This window comes from Gymnoscopelus microlampas (assembly GCF_963454915.1).
Source record: "Gymnoscopelus microlampas genome assembly, chromosome: 2".
Lineage (NCBI taxonomy): Eukaryota > Metazoa > Chordata > Actinopteri > Myctophiformes > Myctophidae > Gymnoscopelus > Gymnoscopelus microlampas.
Genome location: NC_139939.1, coordinates 51,410,659 through 51,420,658, shown reverse-complemented (window position 1 = coordinate 51,420,658; position 10,000 = coordinate 51,410,659).

Here is a 10,000-nt window from a genome sequence, read left to right as displayed (position 1 = left end):
ACACACACACACACACACACACACACACACACACACACACACACACACACACACACACACACACACACACACAGTCACACACAGTCACACACACACATTCTGCTATGAGGTAAACGGTATTGATTCTGTGCTGTGTTCAACTTATTTTCTCTCATAATCCCTCAGAGTCTAATCACATTCACTAACTGGGATGGAGAGAGTATTTTAGTCACACGCACGCACGCACGCACGCACACACACACACACACACACACACACACACACACATACACACACACACACACTGTGTAACACTGTAACATCCTGAGTGTCAACTTAACTCTGAGGGTGTACAAATACAAATACATTTGTGTACTCTCTGAGTTACAAATGTATACATGAACAGTGAGGGATTTATTGTGCAGTACACCATGCATGATTGTAATGAATGTTATAAAGAAATGCAAGTCAGTTTCAAAATGGTGACAATTCACTTTGAATAATTCACATCAAAGCTACTGAGAACAGAAAATCGCTCCTATCAAATCAATGAATTTTCCTAGCCTCCAATCGACCCATGCTGTGTTGACCAAATTTAATTACTTTTGGACTGAACTGTTTGAATTCCACACTGTAAAACGCTGAGTGTTAATTTAGCACTGTGCACCAATGCACTCAAATTATGTTTGCATCAATTGAAAGGTGGACTTACTGTATAATACCTGCGAGTCGGTGTCCAATACTATTACCAAACATAGTGGATAGTCTTTGCTTGGTTTTGCTCAATAGGTTTGATAAATATACTCATAATACGTTATATAACTTCATTTACCAGTGGGAGAAACAAATGAAGCACAGTTATTCTATTTGACAGAATTAATGAAACTCTTAATCTAATATAAGTATTATATTAGACGTTCAAAAGCTAAGGGTCTAAACAAGATATTGTTTAATGTTCAAACCTTCTAAATGTAAATTATTGCTAGCATTAAATCGATTGATGATCATTTCTTATATTGTGTTGCTGGAACTCTGACTGCTGACAAATTAATGCCTCCCCTTAAGCCTGATTTACACAATGCATGCCATTGTTGCATGTGAAAATAACAGATCTGCAAGCTCTCACAATTGTCACTAAATCAGGTAATAGAAAGCACTCAGTAGAGTGCTGTCCTTTGCCAAGGCAGCACAATTTTGTTCCAGAATTGCTTGTAAAATCAAACTTAAACGTTATTTTTTTGTTTATGAAACAGCCAACCAAAAAGACACGGGACCATATTTTGTGTAATTCATGCATATGAACGAGTATGTCTATGAGCAGATGTGTAAGCTTACTCCCTTACAGATGCAGATTTACTTCCTCATATGGCCTATGAGATGTGCAACAAAAAAAAACATATATCCTGAAAATACAAATTGCCACCAAAATGTAATTATTTTTTCCTCATGACATATGACTAAGCTGGAGAGAACCCACAAATTAAATCTCGAGACAAAGACAGGGGTGAAAACATTACCTCCTTGGCGGAGGTAATTATGTGATGCATTCGAAATGTGCGTGCACACGCACACATCCACACATCCACTATGACAAAGCAGTCGGGAAGGCACCGAGGAATACGCTGGGTTGAGGTTGTGAGAGAGAAGCGTGTCAGTTTTGACACCCATACAGCATCCAAGAATAAATAATTAGTGGAGCTGGCAGTGGAGGAGACGAAGGACAGAGATGTCATTATTTACGCCAAATTATGGGCACGTACACACACACACACACACACACACACAAGTGCACACATGAATGCACACACATGCTCGCACGTGCACACAATGTGTAATGTTCGGCTTTTAATTTGAGAGTTGCTCTCAGATGTATCAAACATAGCATAACAACCTTGCAAGTCCATGCCAATGACAAAGAAAACAATTGTCAGCTTTTTTCTCCGTTTGTGAAGCGTGGATGCAAGCTAAGCATTCCGTTCTGAAATCATATTACAAACTTTCCAAAAAACTTTCCAACTGATTTTTTGCATATCCGCCATACTATACTCTACTCTTTACTATAAAACTAAAAGTGGCTCCAGAGTCGGTATAGTATCATACCCACAATGCACTGTGTGAACAGCCAGACTTGTTGGGCATTACATTACAGATGTAGGTTACATTAAACTAAATTAGGTTACATTTAGATATAAGGCTACAACAAATTGTTGTCTTTAAGCATTAGGTTATACATTGTTTAGGCCAGGGTTTGGTGTGGTGCACTTAAGCCCTGTATTATTAGTCGTATCAGAAATAGCCAATGTACACCTTCCACCGTCTTCTGTTTCTCTCGTTCATTCAGAGACAGTACATCATCGTCTTATTTATATTGTTCTTTTAAATGACCCCCCCGTCATTCTCTTTTTTGATGCCGATCCTTCTTTAGTTGTCTTTCTGTGTCACTCTTCTCCCTTTTTTCCATCTTTTCTTTTTCCATCCAGCCGCTACCCCCCTGCCCCCCCCCCCCCCCCATCCCCCCATCCTATACCCCCCCTCACACACACACGCACCCCATGCCTCCTCCGTCCCATTTCAGGAGGACATCCAGGGGTTTGTAGGCACGCGGGCTCACATCTGGAAACAGCGTTTAGCTTTGGTTCAGTCTCAGGAAGTTTTCACACTTCACGACTCATTAACCCACAGACCTGCAGGCCTCCCGCGCAATAGAGAGAGAGAGGGAGAGAGAGAGAGAGAGCTTGGTGAGGTGGGGTGGGGGGGTTGTTGTAGGATAGAGGATGATGGGTTGGGTGATAGAGGGCTTGAACAGTAACCTGAAACACCATGATTGTATTTTGAAACCAAGAAAATGGAGCGCTCAGGCTTAAAATTGGTGTGCTGCACATGTGGACTGCAAGAGTGTTGATACAGAGAAGTATCCTCAGTGTTCATTTTAACTCTGAGAGTGTACAAAATGTAACCAAATGGACCGGTATGACTGGGGTCTCCCAGGGCTCTCTACTAGGTCTGCCAGTATTTCCCTCTACACCAGATCACTCTTTGCCGGAAAATAGCCGATCTACAAGCTCACAACACGTCACGTTGTGAAATGTTGTGAGCTTGTAGATCGGTTATTTTAACAGAATGTTCGCCCCCAGAATTGGGACGAGTTCAAGGGGAAAGTACCACATCAAGTTGTCTGACAAGTGAGTTGCCGCCAACACATTTTTTAATTTAGAGACACTTTCTGATGACTCCCTTTAGACGCTGGATAGAGGAAGATGGAGGAATCAGCAAGTAGGGGGTTGAGGGATGTTTTTGTATCCTTGCTCGGTTTCTTTTTTTAATGTAATGTACTCTATTGTTGCTTGTTCTATGTTTTTTGTGGGGACTGCGGATGAAAATTAGCATCATTGCTAGATCCGGTGTATTTACATAAAATGTTTTATGTATGGTCTGTTCATTAATATGTGTCCCGTCTAAATAAAAAAATAAACAAATAATAACTTTGCACATGCAGGTATGCATGGTGTTTGGCCCTTGCTTTTCGTGGCATCGTTGGTACTGGGAGGGGTGGGTGCAGGTTTGCTTATTATTTTCTTTTCTTGATCCTTTGTTGTGTTCATTTTAAGTTGTGTATGTGTTGTATGTATATGTATCTTGTTTTGGTTTCCTTTCTTTTTTTAAATTCATCATACATTTATGTATACTGACATAATTGTATTGCTGTTGTGATATGATGAATAAAAACAATTGACAACAAAAAAAACTAAAATCACTTAAACACTTGTTAGAACTGAGTTACAACAGTACTTCCGTCTACAGTACACCAAATCAAAATTTGCCAAAAATAGCCGATCTACAAGGTCAAAACGTAACACATTGTGAGCTTAGGTTGGTTATTATAGGGGCAAATATTCTCCCCCACAATACGGGTTAAAGTGGTTAAAAAAGGAGGACAACAACAAGATGGAATGACTATGGAGGGAGAGGCGAGGAAGCATCCAGGAGAATTATGGGGCTGAAGAAAGAGGGGAGATTAAACACTAACTGTATGTTTAGTTCAGTGAAGTGTGTTTGTTTGTGTAAGTGTGGGCATGTGGGCCCACACGCACGTGTGTGAGTGTGTACGTGTTTGTGTTTGTGTGTGTGTGTGTTTGTGTGCGTGTGCATGTGCGTGTGCGTCTGCGTGTGCGTGTGCGTGTGCGTGTGCGTGTGTGTGTGTGTGTGTGCGTGTGTGTGTGTTGTCCAGGGTGTCTGTGTCCAGCCCTCTGTGAGTAATGTGTCTGAAAGAAGAGCTTTCCTAATGAAACACTTTTCCCAGAGTGATAATTACACCAGGAGAAAGCAAGGACACCTCCAGTCAATGTGTGAAACTTAACTTACTAAAACACAAAGTTCCTGTGTGTGTGTGTGTGTGTGTGTGTGTGTGTGTGTGTGTGTGTGTGTGTGTGTGTGTGTGTGTGTGTGTGTGTGTGTGTGTGTGTGTGCGTGTGCGTGCGCGCGCGGGGGGAGGGTATTGTGAGGGTGGACCACATTCATATTGTGGTGTGTGGCTGGCATTACACTGTCTTGCTTAATAACAAACCAAATGAGTGAGAGCAGACTTTCTTAATCATTTTTTCTTATTATTCTTATTATTCTTGTTATTTTCAGTATTTCTTTTTTACTTTGTTTTTGCATGAATGCAAGAGCTGGCTCTGCCATTAAAGAGGAAACAGTTGATTCAATGCATTACATTACTGTTACTCCTACATTGTTTTCTGTTGCGGAATACATCAAAAGATGAAATGACATTAAGTTTGTCTCTTCTGATCTCCCTTTTTTGTTTGTTCTTTTATTCTTCTCTGATTTCAATCTTTGTGAAATAGCTGACTGACAGCGTCTGTTTACGTTGGCAAGAAAGGACGGTTGAAACCTCACTGATGTGCTTGACATAGATAAGTTCCAAAGATTGTGAATAGGCAGCAATGGAGCTGGGGTTGGATAGAGAGAGGCAAGATTACAAACATCCATGGAAGACACACAAAATTAATTCTTACACAATAGGAATGTGTCTTTAATGGAATTTGTAGAAAATCTTTTATCACAATTCGGCACCCATAGAATTTAGTTAAACAAATCGGACCTAGACTAGCAGAACAATTCAATTATTCCATGTGGCTTTAATAAATGTTTGATATGCATTACATGGAAACTTTCTAATTCAAATTTTACGATTTAACAGTTGGAGCTTTTTCCCATTAATTCTCGACACACAAAAGTTACTATTTGCATTCCTAGCGTTTATTAAATAAATATGAAAAACTCATACAAAAATTATGGCAGGAGCAGGATGGGGTGGAGATTAATACGCATGGGTAAAATCCAAGTTTCAACTACCAGTGCGTTTATAATACAAACTCCTTGGCATGTGCACACAGGGATCTGGGGGATAAAGTGTTTAATTCTGTGGTTTAATAGATTCTTCTGCTTTTTTTGGAGGTGTGTGCATGTGTGTGAGGGGTGTGAGCAAATACAGAAATATCCCTGCGACTTTGGCAGAAGGTTCTTCTATACTAAAACTTATGTTTGGCTGATGTGAGTAAATCTCTTTCTCTCTTATGGTGGCCAGGGAACGCCTGCAGTCTAGAGAGCTACCAGTGTGGGGATTCTCGCATTTGTGTGTTCATGTATTTTTCCATGTGGCAATTGCAGAAACAGACAGTAGCATCTAAAGTCCCCCCTTTAAGGGTAGCTTCAGCCGCCTATATTTCCATAATCCTCAACAACAAAAGAAGAAGAAGAAGAAGAAGAAAAGAATGTTGCTGCCTGTAACATGGGCTATGTCTTGAAAACGTGCAGAGATATACTGTATACAAAAACATGTGCAAAAAGCCCAAGGTAAATCATAGGATTTCATTGGCACCATAGTACTGGAAACTCCCTTGACTCAGACATGCCTGGTTTAAATGAGAAATGAATTATCTCCTGACCAGTCAAGAAAGTAAACACATCAGCATGTAGCCTAACACTGAACTGCCAGCCATGTAAGAAAGTATAATCAGTGGTGAATAATACCTGTTGAATAGATAAATGAATAAAGAAAGAAATGGTAACAAAATCAAAAGCCAGCGTCCCTTGAAGGAGCTTCATCTTACCTTAAATGTTAATAATGCCTTTGAATATTTTCAGGCTGAAAACACAAGATCAGTCAAACGCAGTTCCTTCCCCACCACCACATACATACGTATAGGCAACTTTAAGTTTTATTTTGTGTGAGTGTGGTCAAAAAATGTAAAAGAGACCTTCCTCATACTTACCGTCACTCGCTGTCAGGGGGTTTCCCTATTCCCCTGCCTTCCAGACATATACCGTTTCTATTGCAAACACTGGATATCATCATGACAATTTCCTCATATAGATAGATGGCACTCATATGAGCTCATGATAAAATCTTGTTGCCTTTAAGTTAATTAAATAAGATTTATCATCCTGAAGAGATTTTCTTTTGTTAAGATGCTTACAAAACACAGCAACATATCTGGATCTGTTTTTTTTTTTTTACTTTTTTCAGAATACATGTAAAGCGACCTTGACAGATTTAGGATTTTCTTTCTTTTGGGGGGAGGGCATTTATTTCTACTTCAAAACTACAGGGAAACTTCTGTCTTTATTGCATCAGTCAAAGGTGGACGATTCAACAACAACTACTGGTGCTACAGCAGTAAGCAAGCTCAGCTTTTTCCAGGGAACTGGTGCCATGTCTTATGGATTGCTTCACTCACTGTGTTTTAATGAACCTGTAAAGTTCAAATGCTCAAAGTTTATTTTTAATCTAGCAGTAAGTAGGTGATTTCAGTGTATGCATGCAGGGCAGGCCATGTGCTTTAGAAGCTATGCCTTGACATTACAGAATGTTTGCTGATTTTATATGTTATCAGGCGTTTTAAAGAAAGTTGATTTTTAACTGATTTATTTTGCATGGATGTTCTGTGATCAAAGACTGGACCTTACACAATGCTGCTGACTTAACTAGGCCAATGTGATAGACAGAGCATGAGTTATTTGTGTGAGACGGTGGTAGACAGAAAACATGCCAAAACGAAGAAGGATCGTGGAAACTGGGACAGGCTGTATCACATACAGCAGTGGTTCTCAATGTTGGGTCTGGGGAACCCCAGGGGTCCTTCAGAGGGTTCTAGGAGGTCCCCAAATGGACCCATACAGGTCTGTAAACTTGAGAGTATACAAATGGAACCAAGGGTCCGTTTGGCCTCATTTGTAAACTCTCTCAAGTAAGTATAACACTGGATGCTGAATACTTAAGTGAATATCTCTACCAAGGTCTTTAAAGAGGACAAATATTATATATATTATTTGATTTTATACAATAACAGCTGACATATGTCATGCATCAGCTCCTGCTCCTGTAATACAACCTATTTGAGCAGACTTGTTTACACTTACACAGTTTGGAATGGACTCTGTTGGGTACGATATTGCCTTTATTGACCATGTCCCAATTAAAAACTGCTCCAAGACAAATTTGACCATACCCACAGAGAAAGGGACTCTGTGCTCGGCATGTATCACTGTCAAATCTATCTATGACATCTCCTTAGAAACTAGACTATTCTGGCAAAATAAAATCTTCGCTGAGGCGGATGAGATATCTTTTGGAAGCAAACAAGTGTGACACAGCATACAGTGCCTTGTGCCCAGCAGGTCCATGTCATTTACGGGTCCATGGCACACAGGCATTCATGCCGTTTACAGCTGAACCGAACTCATCACTTATTTTCACTGAGCCAAAATGCAAAGACTTAAGCTTGCACTCCTGTGCGTGTGTCTGTAGCGCCCGCTGTGTAATTATGGTTTAGGAGATGACAGATGATGCATTCTTGTAGCTCTGTGAGAATACACAGACAGTTTTACAGTATAGCATAAAAGTAAGTGGGTCAATTTCAAATTTCTCTCAGAATTATTAGATTTTGCTGTGTCATTTCAGAACTGGCCAGTGATTACTTATTTCTTGAATGTTCACGTGCCATAATTAATTTGTGAGACAATATGATCTAGTACTGGATTCAAAGACATTGATTATCCATTTGAAACTCTGAGAGTTTCCAATGTTACAGGGTCCAGTAACAAGGTCCCGAAAGGGTCCATTTGGTTGCAGTTGTACACTCTCAGAGTGATATAGCAGAGGATTTTACTGTGTACATAAAGCTTTTCAGTAGACGTGGGATGAATATTCTGATGTAGCTGTTCCAGTAGGCCTCATAGAGATAGGAATTATCTCGAATTCACTCTTCAAGGCGTATATTCATTTATTTTTCATTCAGGTGACAGTTCAAGTGTCTCTTCATGAGGAATATATAAAAGAAGATCACCCCCTTTCCTCTAATATTTACCGTAGGTTTATTTTCAATGGGGTTCATCCAGGGATTCTTACACTGGCAGGCCTGGCTTAGGTTTAATAAAGATTTGAATAAGAAAACATATAGAATCTCATTGATGAAGCTGAATCTAGGTCTAAAGTTATTTTACATCAATCACTATGCAACCCGATATTGGCTAACGTGACTATTAAAACGATGGCAATATGGGCTTGATAACTAAATTAGCATTGATTGATTCACTGCTGTATCTTATACTGAATTTATCACTGCCCCATGTCACCAACCAGACACTTTACATTATATTACAGACTCTCAGAGTTAAATCCATGCTCAAGATTTATCAATATGAGCATATGTTAAACTGAGAACTTTGTCTGGTCAAATATGAAGAGCTATACATGATCTTGTTCAGTTTTTGTTTTCATTTAACATTGATTATATACTTTTAAAGGTATAATCATGTAGAAATAATGTTTTACTCATGAGCCATCTGGCAAAATGACACTGCACCTATGTTTTTTCTTAATAACACTAAAGGTGCTACAACAAACAAGTCTTGTCTGTCAATTATCTGCTTCAATTAGCCCAACCATAGGCCATTACTGAACATGTCTACTTTCTAAATAAATAAATAAATTGGCATATCTCTCTCTCTCTCTCTCTCTCTCTCTCTCTCTCTCTCTCTCTCTCTCTCTCTCTCTCTCTCTCTCTCTCTCTCACACACACACACACACACACACACACACACACACACACACACACACACGCACGCACGCACGCACACACGCGCACACACACAGGCAGGCACTGAGTTTTAGTCTGTGATGCTGAATCAATGCGACACCTCAGGGATGGCACAGCAGAGGGGGTCATATGCCAGGCTCGTTTTTCACACTCATTTTTTTTAGGAGGGCGGAGGGTGTGCATGTGAAATAATACCCGCTCATTAAGAGTGCGCTGGGCTCCTGGTTAATTCATCCTGGACTGTCACGGGCTTGTGTACGACCCCCGGGTAACACATAAATCACACACAGAACCAACCGGTCGAGCGGCGCAGCTCCATGCCCCTAACGCTGCTGATTTATCAACCAAATTACTGCAAGTCCGTTCGGCCTCAACACTTTGCCGAGGAAATCACCGACTAACCCCTGAGCGAACCGATTTATTGAAAAGCTGTCCCTCTCCACGCCCGCGCCTCGTGTCACTCCACTCATCTCTCACTGACTTAATTAAAATCTATCCCGTTGGCTCGCTGGCATTTATTACAAGCGCCGGGCTAATGAAACAAAAGAACACGGAGCAAACCATGGCTGCTTTGTGCCTATAAACGTTCATTACAGTGCAACATGCTTCTGTCTCTCTCCCCCTCTGTTTCACTCACACACACCCTGTACTTATTGGCATTTCAACAAGCATAGCAACTTAGCATAGCCTACTGTATGTATGTGTGTGTGTGTGTGTGTGTGTGTGTGTGTGTGTGTGTATATATATATATATATTTATATATATAAACTAGAGAGAAATAATACAACTGACAGATTTACAAATAGGTTAACTTATCAGTTGTCGGGCACTTTCTTTCTTTTTTCTTCTTTCCAGAATTAACATTCTCTTGCAATTGGAACAATTCCATGCTGGCTTTATTCTTATTTTTTTCAGAA